This window comes from Phasianus colchicus, chromosome 2 (assembly GCF_987193195.1).
Source record: "Phasianus colchicus chromosome 2, bPhaCol1.hap1.1, whole genome shotgun sequence".
Taxonomy (NCBI): Eukaryota; Metazoa; Chordata; class Aves; order Galliformes; family Phasianidae; genus Phasianus; species Phasianus colchicus.
In genome coordinates, this window is record NC_143437.1 from 32,395,148 (window position 1) to 32,416,636 (window position 21,489).

The following is a 21,489-nucleotide window of genomic DNA, read 5'->3' on the forward strand; positions in this document are numbered from 1 at the left end:
AATATTACTTAGACAGCCAGATCATCAGAGGACATAACTCACTTAGGAGGAGATGAAGACAAAATATTTACTCTGAGAACTTGCTCCTATCTGTATAGTGATACTAAAATCTACCTAATATGTTTTTATGATTTTGTTAGAAAGCACATCCTGGCCTTCGAATGAACAATTTAAAAAAGACTGGTTTTGGTATAGTGAGCATTTTTGAACAAGACATTTCACACAGTATTTCATATATTTAGAAGCAGAACTTCATTGTTTCAGGAAGGTAAGAGCATCCTAGGGCAGGGGATCATCAAAACTGTTAATAATAATGAACATTAATATATTACTTTTGAATTAAGCCACATATTCTTTTTCTCAGTGTTGGAAATAACTGAAACTGAATAAAAGAGATAGAATAACAGAGGGAAATAACAGCTTTTATACAGGATTACGATAACACTTATCTCTGTGTTGAATCATGGCAGAGCTCTGCTTAACCAAATGATTTATTAGGGAAGGGACTTTAGCTGAATGACTTGGATTACATCATGGGAAACAAAGAGACAGCTTCTAAGGATATTTTTTCTTTGAATTTGTAATTCTCTGAAGAATTAGAACTCTGTATAAGTGCTGTGAAGTCCATTGACTTATGAAATTTGTGGAAAAATTACAGGTAGGATGAAGTGACTCAGAACTGAGTTTAGAGCTTCCTATTGAACGACATGTTTTATAATAAATTATTGTTGTTTCTCCTTTTATTTTGTTTATTTTGTTCATTGTGTTTGTTTTGGTAAGGTAAAAAAATATAACTCTTTTAGTATGACCCTGATTTTTTTATTTCTTATTATTCTTTGGCATAGTTACTGACATAAAGCCAAAGAAGAATGTTTGGGAGACTAACAATTTGATGCAATGCAGATGGTTCATTTTGCAACCATGTTTATGGGAGACTCTGGAAAAATAGTAGTATAACAAGGATAGAAATACTTTCTTCAAATTAAAACTTAATTGAACTTCTATATCTTGAGAACTTGTCACTGCTAGGTGTCATTCACAGCATGTGGTTCAAACTGTTCAACACCCATCTGATGAATACCCTAAGCTTTGTTCAAATATTGTTCTTTTATTGAGTAGCAGCTTCATTAACTGAAGGTAAGTGCTTCTCAAGAAAGTATGTCTGTCTGTACATATGTTTAGAAAAGAAAGACTGAGTTCATTAACCCATTTCTGTGGACCTTGAGAATATTGTATAGGCAGCAATGCTATAAAATTTTTCACAGTGAATTCAATTTCTGAAGAACAGATGAAAATTGCTCTGTTATCTTTTGTAATTAGTTACTGTCCTCAGATTTCTGCTCATAAAGTCATTGCTTATAAGTAGGCCCTAGAGCATTGTCAGGTCTAGTTTCAATAGGGTGAGGTCTGTCTGTAGTTTGGTGGCCCTGCCTGTGGCAGGTGTGTTGGAACTTGATGATCTTGAGGTCCCTTCCCACCCATGATTTAAAACTACTAAATAGTTCAGTTGGTGGCAGAGTTCTGTGCTTTAGAAAAATCAAATTACTTATTTTTCAATCTAATTTTAGATACTTCCATTAAAAAACCCTGATGAATGTTCTGAAGCGATGATTTAATAGAAACTATTTATCAACCTAACACTTTGCTTTACAAATAAATACTTCATATAATGAGACATCTAGAAAAAAAAAAAAAAAGAAGAAAAAAAGCCTACAGGTAAAGTTACTTAAAAATATGAAATTGATTAGAATTTCTTAATAGAGATATATACAACAGAAAACCAAGATGGTAAGAGAAAACCCCACATTCAGTGGTGAGGTTCAAGTGCTTGTTCTTAAACAAATTGGAATTCTAGAAAAAAAAAAAAAAAAAGGATAATTCTGCCCATTTGAAGAAGTAAAGAGGACAAAAAGATAAGAATTTAGCAATGTAAGAATCACATGAAAAACAGATAACCAGAAATAAAAAAAGCCAGACAAAACTAAATCTTCAATAATACAAAAGCAGACAACCCTCATGAAAATCTGTAAGTTTGTTGGACTGTTCATAATCAGAAAATAAGAGTATTGCAGTATGATATAAGTTATCTCTCATTGTTTGTCCCATGGATTATTATGGAATATATTGTTATGAAACATTTTCTTTCTACGGATAAGGATTTTACCAGGTCAGGTTGCTGATGCCTGCAAATAATGAATTAATCTTCAAATATTTTAAAGCCAGAGTGTCTTTCAATAGATAAATTGTATCTTTGTATTTAAAAATCCCTGATCATTTTAACAGAAATCTCGTGAAGAGTGAGATTAGTGAGATTACATTTTAATTGAATTTTATTTTCAAAAAAATGCTTCGTACTTTGTGAGCGGGATGGCTGAGGGGAACAGGTAGTCATGAAATGAGAGCTTAAGTACTGCCACTGAATGAAAGACAGAAAACCTCTCTAAAGTGGGATTAAACAGTTAATTTTTAATATGGCCAAAGGTTAATGTTGAAGTGCCTCAGGCTCCTTCTCTGAATACATGCACGTGTTTGCATGCACATTCCTCTTGAAAAGCAGGTGAGCACTGTGACTGAAAATATGCAGTTGACAAAATGATCCAGGTTACTTGAGTGAGAGATGACTGGAAAGCTGAGAATTACAAGAGCAAGCTAAAGCATTATGCTAAAGCATAAACACTGGAAGCTGAAAAATGCTGCTGAATAATGCAAGGCAAGGCAAGAATCGCTTGAAAAAGTATCCTCAGTTACCCAGGGAAGAGGAAGAACAAAGTATTATTGCTGTTTTAAGTGGAAGTCGAAGTAAAAGATGTTAGAAATCTTAAGGGGAAAAAAAAAAATCTTGGATGAACCTATTTATCAATTAACAACAACTCTCACTCTCAATTATGGGTGAAATTTTAGTGCTGGAGCAGTAAGTCAAAGAAAAATCATTACCATAGAATCAGAATTCCTTGTTGACAACAGTGGTGTCAGGAATTCACTTGTTTTCATTTATAGTCATGGTTTAATCATGAGACTATTAAAGATGATGGCCAAGTTCATCCTGCAGCTGCATTAATGCTCTACTTGTTATAAATTTCACCCAGTGGACCAGTGGTCCAGTCCAGAATTATTATTCTGGGAAAGTAAGCATTTGCTAAAACTCAACAGTTTAAAAAATACCAACAACACAGAAGGACTCTTACACAAACATGTCACAGTTAGAAATACTCAGTGAAAATGCATGCTGATTATATTGAAATGTAGGGAAAATTTTATTGGTCTGTCACTCAGTTTTCATGACAGGATGACATCTCCATTCAGTATTTATCTATTTTTGAACTTAAATGCATGGTTTTAGTTGCATTTATTGTATTCCTACTGTTCTACAAAACTGGCATGTTTATAAATAATTGTATAGCTGATATTATGAAGTGTGAGTTTTACAGAAACACAGCACCTTGGTAGCTGTCACTAATATTACTTCAGTTTTAAAGCAGATAATGTAAAGTACTTCAATTTATTTTTAACGTAATCATCACCAAGAGGCCATAGGTGTGGAGCTGAACACAAAGCCAGCGAGTCCTTTTGGTTCCCCAGTGATTTGCATCACATCTCTGCTCATACTGAACTCATTTAGATTGTTGCTTTAATTCCTGCTCTGCAAAGTAATGGGCACAATTAGCAGAGTTCTTGATGATTCGCTGAACTTTTACCCAGGAAAATAAGGGCCCAGGCATGGCCTTGATCTTGCCAATATCACTGCTCCAGCATGCAGACTTAAACATCAGCACTGCTGGGTTTCCTCTGAAGCAGCTGTCTGAATAGAAAAAAAAATGAATAGCTACCAGTCACTTTCAGAAATCAAAAGTGGCTCCCACAAGTTAAGTATGAGAGAAATAACACCTCTCTTTCTTTGAGGGGTGCAAGAATAAGATCTACAAGTTTAAAAAAGTGAATTCAAGCATATCTTGATGCTCAGCCCTTAGGAATACTGTCTGTGGTCTCTAGAGAACCAGACCCATTTGATCCCCATAGGAATGCAGCCTGTGATGCTACTGGCAGAAATAAGATGCTGCTACTCTGCTTCTTCCCCAGGTGAAAGCAGTGCTTGGAAGGAGGGGGCAAAACTCAGCAAAATAGGAGTCTGTTTATCTTAGCCTGCATTTCAAACTGTGAGTTCACCAACCTAATGGCATCCACTGGTTTATGTTCCTGTAAAGTTTGTAAAAGCTCCCAGTGAACATTTTCTGGACTGATTTCAATTATTGGGAAGTTCACTGCATGGGGAACCCAGCTCCTGATGAGGCTGGACAATACCATTTGCAGAAATCATGTTTTGCAAGAGGTATTTTGCTTATAAAATTTTCAGTTTCCACATGACATAGTATCTAGCACAGTACAAAGGTTTTTATTCTTGTCGGGTTTTAGAGGATAGTCTGTGGGGTATAATGTACTCTTAGCTACCAAAACAAACCACTTCACTGGTTCAGAGGAGAGGCTTGTAATAGCACCATTTGTTCAAATACTGGAATAAAAGTAAGCAGTTAATCTAAGGAGTACCGACAGACAAAAAGCAGCAGCAATAAAAGCTAATTGTCTGGTAGCTCCAGGTATATTTTTACTGAGTTTTTCAATCCTAGCCTAAAAGCATATGTTAAAAAAAGGCTCTACTATCTTCACAGATCAAGCAGCTACAGGAGCAGACAGCAGTCTCATTTCTCTACATACTTTTCTTTCTACCCCAACTCTGATTCAGCTGTCTCCATTCAGCAGAGATTTTGGTATTTTTGTGTAGCTCCCTCTGAAGTTCTGCTCAGTAGCAGACAACTCACAGCAACAAGGTAATTTCCTTATGATTCCACTTAAGGTACACAGGAGCATACGTGTAAGGAGAAAGTCACATATGCATGAGGGGAAGCTCTTCACAGTGTGTTTTTTTTTTTAGTAAAATAGTTTTTTTTTCAGTGAAAGCAAGCTTAAAATACTCCTGTCAAGGTCAGTAACATAATCAGGACTTTAATTATTTGTTATGGTTTGTGTACAATGTGCTTTAGAAAGTTGACTGATACCTAGAAGTCCTGAAGCTTTTCCATTTGGGCCTGATTTTGTTCAATGCAGCCTTTCAGCCTGGCCACTGGGAAGCTCATTACCCTTTAAGAAGAGACGCTCTAAATTGTCTCCCAGCATCTGTAACTTGAGTCAAGGAACGGCATTCTACTGCAGCTTTACACTGTTGGAGCTCCTTCTGGTTTTCCAATAATTTGTTTATTTGCCTAACAATAACAAAAGCCACAGGCTCCAATGATTTTATATTCCAACCCCTACCATGAAATAACAGAGCTTTGTTTTCCCTGCTATATTTATGTTGATTGTTAATAATAAATACATTAATTGATATTGCCCCTTAGTAATGGATCATGAGCACTAAGACTGTGCACCATTAAAAGAAAAGTTATTTGCTGTTTCAAGTAATGCTCTTAAACCAGATAACCCTTAGCAGACCAAGTATGGGAAATCTTTTTTTCCTTTAAAAGACACTTTGTCATAACCCACACATTGATCAGCACAGTTGTGCCTATACTGTATTTGGTTATTTTTATCTAACACCTGGCTGCAATTGTGCATCACTACTGAAACCATCAATTGAGCTATTAAGAAGGCAGACACATTTAATAACCCCTGCAGTTCTTATCACAGCAGGGCTAAGTCTAACAGCGATGTTCTTCTTAACATAAGCACTGAATTTCAGTGCTTTTTATTATTTTGACCTTGTTTCATTAGAATTTGACGTTCTTCAGTCTACTGTGAAAATATGTACTTTGTATTTTGCAGATTTTGTTGGCTGTCGTTAGTGGGCTGGTGTGGTCAGAAGTCCAAGTGACAGTGTTCACAGAACAGAAGGAAAAATCAATTTAACTTTAAAATATAAGCACTTACTGAGCTTACAAAGGAAATAATGGAGGCAGGCTCTTCTGCCTGGCATGACAGTGAGATCTGAAAGCAGAATGAGATACAGAGGAAAAACAGTATAAGCAGCTGGAGTGAAATGCCATGTTTGTTAGGCAGAAAATCAATAATCCTCAATGGGCAAATCTTATAGAAACCTTTATTCTGACCCGCTATATTTGGAAATTACAACAGAAGAAACAAAAGTTTGTTACTTGGAAAAATCCAACCTCAAGTTACCCATGTTTACCAAGCTTAGTGCCTGGAATAATTCTTTTGCAAGGGAAAAAACAAGTAAGAAAGATTTTGCTGGTGAGAGATGAAAGCATACTCCTCTGGGAGCAGATAGCGCATGGATTTTATCACATCAATTCCTCCTACTTCCAGATATCCATGCTTGCCTAAGGAAAGCCACTCTCAGTGGGATAGTCAAGAAACCCAACACAGTCATAAACATTTCCAAAGGGAAAAATGGAGAAGCAGCAGCTTGGGGAACACCATGGCCCTTCATGTGACCCTTTGGAGTGAGCAGCAGTCCCTGGCACATCTCAAAGGAAGGGCATTTCAGGAGGTGCAGCCTGGTTGGGCCCCCGAGAAGAGTACCTCAGGGAGAACCTGACCTGGCCAAGAGGCTGCAGGATCATGTTTTCTAACCTGCTTGGTCAGTCTGTAGACTGCCAATCCTAGATGTTCACAAATCAGAAGGAAAGTCTGACAAATGCCTGAGATTGGTTAAAAACTCAAAACTGAGATTTCAAAAAGAAAATACATTGAGGGTGTGGTTTATTGCCTTCAGGTTTCTTAGCCTACAGGGTGCACTTGAGTCTTGTTTTTAAGTTTCTCTTTGCTACCACGAGGTCTAGGAAACTTACTTAAAAGTGTAAGCCAAGATTCTCACCTAATCATTTGACTGTGGGAGCTGAAAAACATAAAATTATGCGAGGTGCAGCGCTAATTTCGAGTGGGGCCAGGCATATGGCAAATGCTTGGACAAGGCCTCTCAGAGGGTGAAAGAAGGCAGCCCAAGGGGTGCAAAGAAAAGGTCTGAGAAATGGAGGCAGTGAGGGGAGAAGACGGGCACTGGAAGAAGTCCTAGCAGACACGGTCAAAGCCTGGGGCCATGCAGCAGTTATGTGGCCACGAAGCTGCTCACTGGGGCAGGCCTTTGCCTGAGGATGTTGGGTTGAACTTTCAAAAGAAGCTTGGAAAATGTCCTTTCCTACCATGACCCTCATGAAAAAGTCCTCTGTGAAGCCTCGGCCCAACAAAACAGCTGTTTACTTTGGGCAGATCGACTTATACTTCTACAGAAGCTGAGACTGTTTAGTTGATGTATGGAAAGAATTCTGCAACAATTGCTACACAGAGAACTGGATGCATGGAATGACCAGAGTGAGCGGAGGATGACAAATGGCAAATCCAGATTAGGAGTAACTGATAAAACAGTGACCCTTGACAGATCCAGTGTAGCTACTCTTAATAGCTACACTGTAATAGAGTAATAAGAGTACAAAACTTTAGAGTCTGAGAAAGTCAAAGAGCAACCAAGCTGAAAATAGGAAACAGCCTTAAGGTCACGAACATTTACATTTTGCAGTTTTCATCTTTTAAAGTATCAAGTCAAGCCAGGAGTCGATTCAGGTGCTGAGAGCTGTGGAAGGCCTGAGCTTTGAATTAGCCTCACATTAGCTGTGGGATACTTCAGCATTCAATGTGAATGTAGAGACGAGACTGCCCTGTAGTTCAAGCACAGGGCAGGATTTAGGAAATTAAAGTAGTGCTGCCAATTCAGTCAGTGATTAGGGAGATGCATATACTCTGTGTGAGCAGTTGTATAAGTGATTGTATGGAGCTATGTGTGCAGACCTGAATGACTTCTCAGTGTTCTTCTTGTGGAACAAAAAAATGGCACCAAGCTCCCTGTTGCTTTTTTTTTTTTTTTTTTTTTTGCTTACATTTGGTGCAGAAATGCCTGCCTTCCACAAGAACCTCTCTGCCTCTAGAACAGAATTCACATCTGCATTTCTGCATGCTCTTTGCAGTGTTTGCTTTAACAAGTGTTAGGTGTATAACACCATGGGCTGGTCTGTGCTGGAGGAAATAAATTCTTGAAGGTGGTAAGCCCAAGAATGGGCCTCTGTCCCCTCACAGTGTAGATGGCATGTGAGGAATAGCTGCCCACTTCAGACAGCTGCATCTGAGTCTGCAGATACCCCTTTTTCTCTGTCAAGCAGTGTCCTTACATAGCCTCCACAATTTTCTACAGAAAACAAAGCAGTATTTTATTCACACATAAACCTACTCAACTGGAAGAAGATTTTATTATTCTTACTGCTGTGTTTAACAAATACCTTGATCCACTGAGAGCTAGTTAGCGTTTAGGGTTGACTACCTGATATTTACCCATGTCTTCAAAGACTCTGCAGTTGTATTGCATATTGAAAAAAATTAGGCAGATTAGTCACTTTTGAAAATCTCACTAAACGTATCAGTTCAATGCATTTTTTAAGAAACTTAAACTAAAATAGAACCATGAAATCAAAGCCAATCTAGCATTAGTATTCCACAAAAGTAAAAAATGGAGCATTGCTGACATCAAATCAAAATCAAGTCAACAAATTGACTGCAGCACTGGATCAAAATGAAACAAAATTGCTAACTTGATGAAAACCCACAGTGTTTATGAACTCTGACAATCTCTGAAAGTGCATGTCTGTTTAGCCAGGAATTTCAGAAAGTACTTTTTTTCAAAGCTCAACACAAACTTAACACTGAGCTGTGTTATGTAACAGCAAAAGAACCATTTCATAGCCAATTATCCAGCTTCCTTCTTTGAATCCTATTTCCTAGCAGTGACTAATTCCTACCCTCATTCTCATGGGTGGCATCCTACATAGCACAGGCTTGGAAGAGGGCACTCCTGATAAGCAGAAGTTTGACAACAATTATTTACCAGAAATTGAAACTGGCAATTTCAAGTCTGGATTAAATAGAGGACACTGAAAATACATTGGAGCACTTTTTTTTTTTTTTTCTTTTTTTTCTCCCAATGTTATATATAACTTCTATGCTTTGGGAATTTTTCTTTTCTCCTCTTTGTTAGATATTTGTGCACATCTGGAGGTATGCTACACTTTAAGTCTAGGAAACTGAAAAGTATAAAAAGATCTGGGCCTTTTCTACTTAACAAAATAGCAAAGGAAAAAAAGGATGACTTAAGACAAAGGTGGTTTAACTGTCTCTTGAGCGCTTATTCCTACAAACTGACAGAAAAGATGTAGGAACTGCAATTGAGGAGTGGAATGGCAGTGGTATGGCCACCTTTGAGATATCAGGGCCCTTTTTGAGACTGGTTAAAGGACAGACTAGTGAAAACCTGGTGCTGTTGGCTGATGCTTTCATTTCTCTTATCCAGAGAATTCAGAGGATCTGAAATTTCAGTCCTTTTCCAGCAAGATAGGCTGTTGTCATGAAGTCAAAGGCTGTTTGAATTTTCAGACATTCCCCAGCCATGTTTGCAGGGCTTTTCTCCATGGACAAGCCATGAATCTGTGTCGTCCTTGCAATTCGGTCCAGCAGGGCTCAAATTCACTCTCACACAGGAAGCATTGTTAAAACAAGTTTCAATCACAAGTGCATTGTGTTTTGCACACCACAGATTTTGCACGAAACAGATACTTTAATGAGCTCAAGTGTACCACGCAGATGGGTAATAAATAATGTGAGCACACCTAAATGCTTTTGAGGAAGCTCCTGTATCTTCCGTGAGACAGAAGTCCCAAGATGACATCATGTCATTATTTTATTGAACATCCAACGTTTAAATGATTTTTTTTTAAGTAGCTGTTTGGGAAAAATAAAGTGGAGAACAACTTGGCAACAAGCAGTGTTGACACTGTCTGTCAGCAAAATTAAGAAATAAAAATGTACTATGTGTTTTGTTACCTCAGCTACTTTTCAGAGGTACTTGTTTTCTGTTTTGGAAATGATCTAAATCAGACAGCTCCTCAGCAGGAATATTCATCTTCATATGTTTTATGCAGTAATATTTATCAATGTGAAATTTACTGTAAAATCTTAGTCTGTATGTAAGCTATTTTTTTTTTCAAAACTGCATTTTATTCTGATATTTTCTAAGTAGCTTTTCTGAATATTTTCCTTGTTAATACCTTCAATTCCCTGCTAGATCTTAAAATGCTGAAGGGACCAATGAACAATGTAAAGTGCAAATAGTTCTTGCCTGAAAGGCAGCAATTTTACATCATATGTGGCTCATTTTTAAAGATTTTTTTTTCTATTTTTCTTTCCTTTTGTTCAGTGTAGTAGAGCATTTTCTTAACACTTTGTGGAAGAAAATGTGCAACTGCACCTCACAGCTTTTTTACAGTGTTTACAGTCAGTTGTTCCTCCCTTTGAGCTCATGGATCCAATCTGTGTGTCAGAGGAACAACAAACATTTATCTCACAAGACTTACTTCATCAATATTTGAATCACTGTATGCATATCATTCTTTTAAAACATAAAATTAATGCAAAACACCAGAGAGAATGAAAACTGGGGAATGGTACAGACAATATATGTTTTAAATAGAGCAAATAAGGGAAAATAACTTTTGATGTAGGAATTTTTATTCTGAAAAAGTGTTCATATTTAGAAGAGTTTGAGGTTTTCTTTATTGGCTTTAACTCCTTAAGTGAAAACTCAAGATTAAAGCCAGCAGAAGAGAGAAGTCTGCTTTGAAGAATCTTTTAATTCAGATCAATTTTATGAACGATTTTACACACATATTAAAACAAACTGAGCTTACAATTGAATTTAAGTAAGGCTGCAATGGAATATTAGGAAATCTTAAATGTAAATCTATCTGTAACTAAGAAATCCTTCAGTCTGGAATTGCTTTGAATGGGAAAGGTTAGAAATCTGAGATTATTTCAAATTTAGGTCTATTTTCGACTCCAGAACAACTTCATCTTTTAATAAAAGTTTAAAACTGCAGAGCTGAACTCTTGCTTTCTAGAGATCAGCTAAAAAAACTCCACAAATCCAAACTGATTACAAAACACGTTACAAACAGGTTACAAACATGATGATATTTCTCATACACAAAGTTTTGCATAGGAAATTGCAGTTGTATATAAATTGCTAGTTCAAAAATAGTTTTCCATAAGGGAACATACCTAAGCATGAATACAGGGAAGCAAGTTAAATTGGAGCCTTCAGGTTAGCATTTTTGGACTGAATATCTTCTGTAGCAGAGGCAGCTGAGAAGAATGATAAAATGACTGGGTAAAAGCTCTCCTCCCAGTTTGTGATCCCAATGATCATAAACTGGAAAACTGTGATCATGTTTGCAAGCCATTAGAGTCTTTTCCTATAACTGGGTTTATGTTGTGTATTTTAATAAATGCAGCATCACTGTAATAGCTGCCTCTGTTGAATACAAAGACTAGCCTCTGTTGTTTCTTCCCATGAGAAAATATTTTCATCCATTTTAATAAGAGAATTTCAGCAGATATTTACATCAGTTGAAACTAATAGCAGAATTCCCATTGGCTTTAGTGAGGTTAGGGCTGATTTTCCTTACTTTTTTTTTTCCTATTCAGTGCAAGCAATAATTAGAGATAGCATTTCTTTTTTTTTATCAAAGAGTTCTGAATCTGCCCACAAATTAAAACTTAGTCTGGTCATCTCCTGTGTCCCCACACCCCAAACTGGGTAGCTGTTGCTCATATTCCTCTGGTTGTAGAATTAATGCTTGCAGTAGTTACGGAGGTTTTAAAATATTTCCTTAAGAAAGTTATATGCTGTGCATTTGTGAATGTTTTTTAGCTTGAATCTCAGATGTCAATCAGCTGCATTGCTGATTTATGAGCTGCTCCTGTTTCCAAAATCACTTCTATTGTTATAGTCTGACAAACTACTCAAAGAGTTCAAAAAATGCTGTCTGCAGGGGCTAATTCAGCTCTTTTTTTGTGGCATTTCATTCTTCCCCCCTGCCATGATTACTGTCCTATTTTTTGTAACGGTTGTTAAATCATCAACTAATTATGTATTATCAAAGCTGCACATAACAGTTGAGTTTGTCTCGCTGCTGATGTATATAAAAACAAGCTGTGTGAGTCAGACAGTCAGGGTATGGACAGCTGTGTCTCCACCATGTGCCTGTGGTAGCACTTATTCACACCTTCCCTTTGTTCTCCTGGGCACTTTGTACTACTGCACAGCAAGAGTAGGGACTGACTGCTGCATTATGTATGCTTTCATGGCTTTTTATTATTAGTACGGGAGAATAAAAGTGCCATAAAGGCACGCGTTCTTTCTGGAAAAATTTCTCAGTAATGCAGTAGCTTGTATGTTCGGGCAGTTGAACCTTGAAAAATGTGGCAAAGACTGCTAGATGCCGACTCGGCTTTCTGGTAGTTGCTCCGGAGCTTATTTGGAAGAAATAGAAAAACTAGAAAAAACCTGAATCTCCTTCCATGCTGCAATGGATTCAACAGTCTGCAGATTTACATGCTTGTGCCTTAAGAAGCCTCTGTGTTTTTATTTGTTACAATTCCCTCACCTTAAGCAACAATAGAAGTTCTATATTCTTTTTGGTATCCAGTGAATCTCACCTGGTGAACCTGTGTAATACTGAAATGTGGAGGTTGCTACTTTTACATATCAACTCTTCTTTAAAATAAAGGTATGAGGAAGGATTTTCATTGTCTGTGCAGTTTTGTTTATGATAGTTTACAGAAATTCTAAACTTTCAAGTCTTGATGTGACTTGTCATCATTTCTTTAAACTATTTTATTTGTTTGATATTTGGCAATTGAGGTAAAGCATGGTGAGGGAAGTTGGAGATTACCTAGTCTTGGGTAGGAGGCTGGGAATTCTTTACTATATTCAGTTGCCACTACCTGGAGTAAGATAGTGAACTTGACCAAACACACTAACAGTAACTATCAAATTTGTCAGTTTGTTTTCTGCTTTGAACAAATTGGAGAAAAAAAACAGAAAAAGGGAGGAGAGGAATGGAGGGGAGAGAAAGGAAGAGGAAACATAAAAGAATTATTAAAAATGAGGGGAAAAAAAAAGAGGCTTTGATACTTCTTTTCTTTCTATACTTGCTGCAGTCAGATAGCCTTACTTGGTTCTGGAGACAAGGCAGTTGAAAGTGCTGTGCACTCAAGGCCACAACACAGGGACAAATGGATTTGTAATTGCATGGTCAGACCTTGGATTACTTTCTTGTGAGTGGCAGAATGATATAATTTGTGAATTGCATGAAACAGATACCAGAAATATAGTATTTTGGCCCAAGGAAATTTGTGTTCAGGCAATAACTTCAAATGTTTTAAATTCTGCACTTTTGCAGATGACACAAAATCCTTTTTGGTAGTGATTATATCACCAAGTATGTTATTGCAAGCCCTTGCTTGTTACCTATTCAAGCACTACAAATGATTTGTGAACCTTGCCTTACTCAGCTTTTTTCTACATTGTCGTATAAGTTTTTAAGACAAGAGCCCATGGTAATATATTTAAGATTTAGCACATTTACTACACATAAGATTAAGCACAGCTTTATTTCTGCTCACTCAGACCTGAGAAAGGTTAGAGTTATGGAAACCCCAACATTCACATTCCCAGTCGGATAAGCCCAGCTAACAGTGGAATTCAACTTAACAGTGAAGATGAAAATATTAGGTGCTACTGAGGTACAAGCAAGATGCTTCAAGATGAACAGTATAAACCAATCTGTTGTTGAAAAATTCCGTTAAGTAATACGTCAAGTTTTTATTCTGAATTTCTTCTTGTGAAAATTTTACAATATGAATTAATAACCAAACTCATTTCTTCTAAACATATAGAATAATTACATTCAACACTAATAAGAAAACTCACACATTTTTAGAAGAAATTTTGATCTACAGTGTTGTCTTTTTTTTCCTTTATGTTATGGAAAACGAAGTACTGAAGTAATTTCTCTTGAAGTCCATTATTTGATATATCTATCAAATGTAATTTCTTACTTATTTCCCTCTCTGAATCTTTTTAAAGTCTTTCTTCCTATGGATATTCTTTTAATTTCTTCATCTATTTGAAAGTATTTTTTCACCCTTCCAACATTTGCTTTGTCTTTTTTTTTTTGAAATAACATTAGAAACATAGTATTCCATATGCAATGCTGGAATAAAATATAATCAAAATGTCAATACTTGTTTCTTATTCTCTGAGCTCTGTACAATCTGTGTCTTTCAAGGCTGCTGAGTTATACAGGTGACTCCCAGAGCTCCATCTTCTGAACAGTGCTTCTTAATTTATGCACATAATATTTGAGGGAACTGGAATGAATACGAATCCTAGAGAAGAAATTAAAATCAAAAGGAGAAATAAATTGAGGTACAATAAGTGACTAGAGAAAATAAATAATAATCAGCCAACAAAAAGTCAGGCTTTTCAATTATTTATACCTTCTGGAGTAAAATTAAATTAGCTTTGAGGAGACATGCATCAAAATTTTCAGCTGGTGTAAATCTTCACATTATTACCATGATCAAGACCTGGGGATGTGGTAGTGATGTACTTTCCAAGTGACCACTTTGGCAGCTTTTTCAGCTGTGATCTGAAGAGTGGCAGATCTGTGACAGACATTAAAGACAGTGCATCAGTTCACTGAAAGAGAAAATCCAAATGTGGCATTTACTGCAGCGTATTTTCACATGACTTGGTGAAAAATGCCAATAGGGGGTGAGAAGCACGAAGGGAAGGAGGTCTCCTCACATACACATACCATAATGGCTTGCCCCATGCCCTCATAGATACTGTTCTCATAGAATGGAGGAGATACTCTAATCCCCAGTGCAGGTAGGAGCTGGCTTCCAGCACTGTGAGCTGCCTTCTGATGGGAATATGCAACACATCTGTGCTGTTTCTGTACACGGACAAAACATCATTCAGGGAATCACACTGAGAACACTCCTCCCACCCCGAATGAGATACAAGCAAACACAATAACAAGTGCTATAATACAGCTGTCTACCCTCACTATGCACTGTATGCCCAAGTAGAAACTATTTCACGCTGACCTGATACCATCTGAAAATTTTCTTTGGCTATCTAGAGTCAAGGAACTGATCTCCCAACTGTGGGTGAAGAAAGAGCTAAAAATGTGCACACATTGTGTGTGTGCTGTGTTGTGTGAGTGTGCTTTTTTTCCCTTCCGGGAGCGATGCAGCATGGCAGGGTGGGGACGTGATCTGTCACTGGTGTTACTGTTAGCTTTACAATAACGATCTTTTGATATTTGCTGTTAAACTCTGTCACGTATTTTTATTCCATCTTCAACAGGTGTTAATCTCTTTGCAGAAACAGCTGAGCATTTGGCTTTGCTCAGCTGTTTCTAATCAGAGCCAAAGGCAGTCCTGAAGCAATCGGAGTATTTCCCTTTTTAAATTGGCTATGAATATTTAAAAGGAAACTCGGCACGTTGCTCCCTCTGCCTCAGTAATACCTGCTTATAATAATGCAGAGCCAGCAGGAGGCTGGCTGTCCAATTTTGCTCTTTCAGTATGTACTAAAACATCCAGGGGACAAGAAGGAGGGGGAACATTGGCTAAAGGCCCTTCGCTCCCAATTGCTGCACAGATAGAGAGACAAAGTCCCTAAAGATGAAGTCTTCTGCGCAGTAGCTGTGGCACACACAGTAGCTGGAGGACAGGACAGCATCCCTGGCTATAATAGCTGCAGGTTAGCGTATAGCAAAACATCTTATGTCCTTGAAAACTTATTGCTGGGATGGCAACAAATTTATTCCATCTCTCTGCCACAGAAGCACACTCTCAGGGATGAAGCTCGTGTGAAATCTGTCTCCAGGGTTCTGCTGGGGTGGTCTTTCGGCACTGGCCACATGAAAAAATTCCATCAGGGTACAACATCTGTTTGTTTGTAGTACATTAAGTGAGTTTGGGGCCTTCTAAGTAGCTATAGTCACTGGTGGATGTATCAGTCCCTTTCAGATGTCTGTGTCCATAGTGGTGAAAGTTATCTGGCTTACCCTTTGGGATGACATTTATTCATTTGAGCACCGTGTTGTAACCACAACAATAGCACTGCCTGGCTCAACTAGAGGGATCTATGTCTATCTGTAAATCTCAAATTGCTTTACAAAGGAAATTCCAGAAACATAAATCCAGGAAATTCACAGTAAATGTCAAACCTGGAAGAAATCCAAACACGTACTGGTATTAAAATGCGCATACCAAAGAAATGTTATTAATTTGGTTTGCAAAGCAGAGCATGCTGGTAAGCGGTCAGTCAGACATTCCTGTGTATTGATCAGCAAGTGTCCCTGTGGAAATACCCTGGAGCAAGGCAACCTTGCCCTAACAGCTTGCGATTGTGTGGCAAACAAAACCCCTGCTTCTCCTTTCTCTGCAGCTGCTCTGCCCCTGTCATCCAAAACACCTCCCTTGCTTTCCTTGTTGCTGAAAGCCTGAGTCAGCCCTGGTGGCTGCAGAGCTGGGGTGGAGGAGGTGCTGAGCAGGGAGAAGGACATCCTCTGGTGCTGCCCACCTGGAGGCTCAGGCAGTCTTCCAGTTATTCCCCCTTGCCAGGTGCCATGTGCAGAAGTTATGGCAGTTGAGAAGTCAAGGGTGTGAAAATCAGCTGTAGCCCTCTTGTCTTTCAGTAGTCCCCTGGGGCTGTGGCAGGCAGAGTGATTTACTGCAACCCTGAAGATGTCCTAATGCATACATATATTTCCCCACACCTGTGGATATGGTGGGGTCAAAACCCTTGTATTTTTAATCTGACATATTCTAGAAGTGTTTCTGCAATGTCAGTGTTCAATATTTTATTTATTGTTTAAAGTGTTACTGAAGAAGTCTATAAGATTTTTTGCAACATTCTGTCACACTGGAAGAACCACAATGTAGGACTGTCTTTTGTTGCCTCGTGTGTAATACTCTGTGCGTGTAGGGAAGGTTACTCTCAGGAGGCCCAGAGGGGCTATTTGAGTGTCACAACAGAAGCCTCAAGGAATCTTATCATTATAGCTGCAGAGGTAGAGGCTTCAATATGCCCCCACAAATCAGCAATATCCCTGTTGTGTTCCTGTATTCACAGGTGGGAGGCCTGCTCCCACAGCTGCCAGCAATCTGTTCTCACTCCAGCTTCTCCACATCTCCCTGGGCCTGCAGGATGGTGCTGGGCTGGGATCTGAGGAGCAGTCTCACTGGTGCTGAGCAGAGCAGGGCTATAAATGCTCTTTATCTGTCTGTCTTTCTTTCCACCAGCCTTTGAGTTCTCAGCCTGCCTCACTGCGCAGAGGCAGATGACTGGCCTCACTTACATGAGAGCAAATCCATCCTGTCCTCAGACCCGATCCTGTTGCCGTGGAGAAGTCCTCACTGTTCTGGAAATGAGGACTAAAAAACTGATTTTTGTCAGTTTATCCCAAACCCATGGTCCCTGGGGAGCAAGTGCATTATTCAGAGCAATGTGGTGGGCTGTGGAGGAAGAGCTGTCCAGGAGTTAGGCATCCATGGGTTCTATGTTGATGTTAGAGATCCCTGAGCTAATGCTGTGTAAACAGACATGTTCTGCAGAACAGTGGGTGCTGCAGTGGCACAGACCTGCTGGCGGGGCCTATTTGCCTTTTGGCACCTCTTCATGAGACCACTGCTTATTGGGTCATGAAGTCTTCCTTGAAGGGACTGGAAGAAATGAAAATTTTAACCCATCGATGGTAACAAAAGCTGACCACGAATATAGAAACACAACTGGGAAAGCTGTAAGGAATTAAACAATATTTCCCAGTTTTCTTCTTCTGTAATTATTAAACCAGCCCATGGAATTATTTCTCTTTATTGCTTTGTAGATATTGAACAAATAGGTAAGTCATAAAAATGTGAATACTTTCCATTTGAGACCAAGTAGTATTAAAGCAAAGTGTATTTCTGATGAGGTATCAAGAGAACCATGTTACTCAGTGTATACTGTCAGAAAGAAATTTTTTCCATTCTTATTTCTGCTCAGATGTTGTACTTGCGCATGCTATACAAGGTAAGAAATGAGAATTGAGCCCCGTAGAACATAGAGGGTTTATATTTGTACAATAGGCATCCTATTGGAAAAATCAATGTCTAAGTTTCTGTTTGCTTCTTCCTCTGCCCCTGATCAAATAAAGTTATTAATTAGTATTATTTGTAGTGCTGTTGCCTTTTGAAAAACATACTCATTAAAAATTCTTCTGGGTGCAAATGATGTTTCATAAATTGTTCACAAGTGCAATTTACAAATGAGATTGACTTTGAATAAAAAGTACAACATGTCCAAGAGATAATCAGACAACACTAAATAAAAAAAAGATCTGTTTGTAGAGGAACTGTAGCACAGTAGCATTATTATACTTCAAGCCTAAAAATAAAATAAAGAAAATAAGTAAGCTCTTCACATTGCCTAGATTGGTTCTAAAGAGTTGGATACCTCTTTATAAAAGCAGCATTACAAACCTGCACCAATTTCTCAGCTCAGCCTGCAGCTCATCCTGGGCCTTACTGTATGCACCCATACATGGGTTAAAAAAAGGCCCTATAGGTCAGCCTTCTGCGCTAGAGAATGCTGGTCTCGCAATGCCTCAAAACAGGGTGTCAGGAAATTTCCCAAAACCTGTTTCTCTGCACTTGAGCAGCTATCTCAGGATGGCAGGCACAATGAATATACATCGTTAGTTTACCCAGATCTGAGCTATGGCCAGCTTTACTCCAAAGCCAACAGATGTTCAAAGGTGTACAGTCACATGCTACATCAGTTTATGGGGAAAAGGGATAAATACACCATCTGGCTGATATTTTAGTTTACAATCTGGTTGCCCTGGGGCTGGGCAGGTGTATTGTCTTCTCCATGGCTGCCCTGGCTGCAGAGTTGAATCCCCCCAGTCCCCTGGGGAAGGGATCAAAGCTGGACACAGCCACTCACATGCCCCACAACACAACCATTTGGTGCTCAGGTGAATGGCTGACTCACTGGGATGCTGTTCTGCCCTAGTAACACCAATTTATGTCTTAAATCCATCTCTCTCTGCCTTCATATACCACATCCAAGTCTTTAGAAGTACTGTAAGTCAGGTACAGCCACAGTCCCGTCCCTGCAAGAATTTGCACAGTTTATGGCGATGGGTGCCAAAGGCTGCTGTCTTCCTCCTTCCCCTTCTCCTGATGCTGTGGTTGGCTATCAAAGCAAAGCAGAGGAAGTCCAGTCAGGTTTTGAACCCTTTTAACAAACTGATGGATCCTACTTCTAACAAACTTTAAATATCTCAGTAGAGCATAAAGAAAGGAAAAAAACTGATTTTCTTCCATCTCTTCTCTTTTACTGCTACCCATTCTGTCTCACATTTCCTTCCCAAAGCCAAGAGGTTTGGATTGTGCTTTTGTCCTTCTGGCTTAGAAGGTGCTGGCTTTGATGAGGGAAACTAGCTTGCTAGAAGCTGAATAGTTATTTTGTTTACAAGGTGCAATGAACACTCTGACCATCAGTTGGTGAGTCATGCTATCAGATACGGTGAAATCATTAGCCTGGCAAATGAGTAGGGCAAATGTAGGCTCTCCAGTGCTGCTTCAAACTGTTCCTTTCTCTGTCAAAAGTAAATACAAATTAACCTTCAGCAAATGAATCTTTCAGACTCCAAACAATTATTCAGAGTAAGAACTATATGCTGAGAAAGTAAGGGAAAATCACCTTTTGGAATTGCATAGTACCTTATAGTATGCAAAGAAACTGTTGCCCATGAATATTCTTTTAAAACAGGGACAACAAAAAATGTTATAGTAAAACAACTTCAGTGCTAGTCTAAAATCTAGACTCATTTATTCTCCAAAGTACCTTTGAATAATAACAGTGTCTTGATAATTTCCCATCACAAATATCATCAGCTAGGACTATCATATCAGAGTGTTATCTGCATGAATAAAATGTCTTTCCTTTGAGAGAAAGAATTTCAAAACTCTGATTACTGGTTCAGTGTGACAAACAGTGGGAAAAGACAATCTTCATCACTGTCATTAAAGAAAAAATATCACAGCTTTAAAAGAATAAATCTGTCTACAAAGAAAATTTTAAGACAAATAGGACAAATAGCCCTTATTAAAAAAAAAAAAAAAAACAAACCACATTTGAGATTTTATGTTTTTTTAAAAATATATTAGCTGATAATAGTAGTTCAGAATAATGTTCTTTTTCATATATTCAGTGTGCGATTGTTTCTAGCACTGCACTCCTGTTGCAGGATCCTGCTGGAGAGGTAATGTGAAAACATAGACAGGCTTTATCAGCAAACAGAACTAAGAGTTTTGCCATCTGAGCAATGAATTAGCTAAAAATATTTGGCTTAAGGTGGCCTAGGACACCATAAATGTGCATGCTGTGGAGCTTTATGTCAATAGAGGCATCAGGCTATTTTAATTAGAGGCTGCATTTCTATAAGGATTTCTTGCAGGCAGATCTTGTGCTGAGATTGTATTCCTGTTCGTAAACATCAAAAAAGATTTTTTGTCTCTTTATTGCAATGAACATTTTCACCCCCTCAAAAAAAAAAAAAAAAAAACACCCTACCAGGCTCCAGTCACTGAATCACAGTAGCAAATAATTAGAAACGGAAATACCCTGCTGGGATATTCAGTTCTCTCCTCTTTTAATGCAAATATATTTCCTGTGATACATGCTTTTTTTTTTTTGTGAATTTAATCTCGAATGATACACTGTGACCATTTCATCATTTTCCTGTGTGCATAATCCTGCAGATTCAACTATTAAGTACCTAACTTATGCCTCATTAAACCTGTTTTTATCTCTTGGCTGTATCCTTGTTATCATATTATTTAAGAATTAAGGAGAGCTGTGGGAAAATCTGTTTGTATGAAATGACATTTAGATTTCTCCAAAGCCACAGATGTAACATTTCTGAGGTGCAAATATGTTTGGTTAACCTTTTGTGTTTGCACATCCTTTGAATTTTGCATTTCTAGTCAGGTCAAGAATCAGAAATAGCAAAATACATCAAGAAAATCTATTCTTATGGTATTTGGGGAAAGTAAGAGAATTAACATTTTAAAAGGCCCCTTTCTGTAACAGTTTCTAGGCATTTTTTGAATAACAGAAGTAGTTAATGGATTTTGCCTTCTTTTGAGAGCCCATGGAGTTATCCCAAGTAGTTTTTCATTTAGTGTTCTGTAAGCCCCATGGTGGACATTAAATATGACCTCTTCTTTGGAGAAAGACCAAGAAATGGAAGTAAGAAATAGGCAACTTTAGTCAAAGACGCAATTATTCAAAAGAAACTTTATCCTTCTTGTTTGGAGCCTCTCATTTGACAGAAGATTCTCAGAGGATGGTGATCTAATAACATTTCTGCACAAAGTTAGGAGAATAAACTAATTTTGTTTTATATTAATGAAGTATTTTAATTTTTCTGTGTGAGTTATTCATAGACTTTCATATTTCCAAATTATTAAAATGTAGGAATCTTATTTATTTTACAATATGTATATTACATAGTTATATATTATATT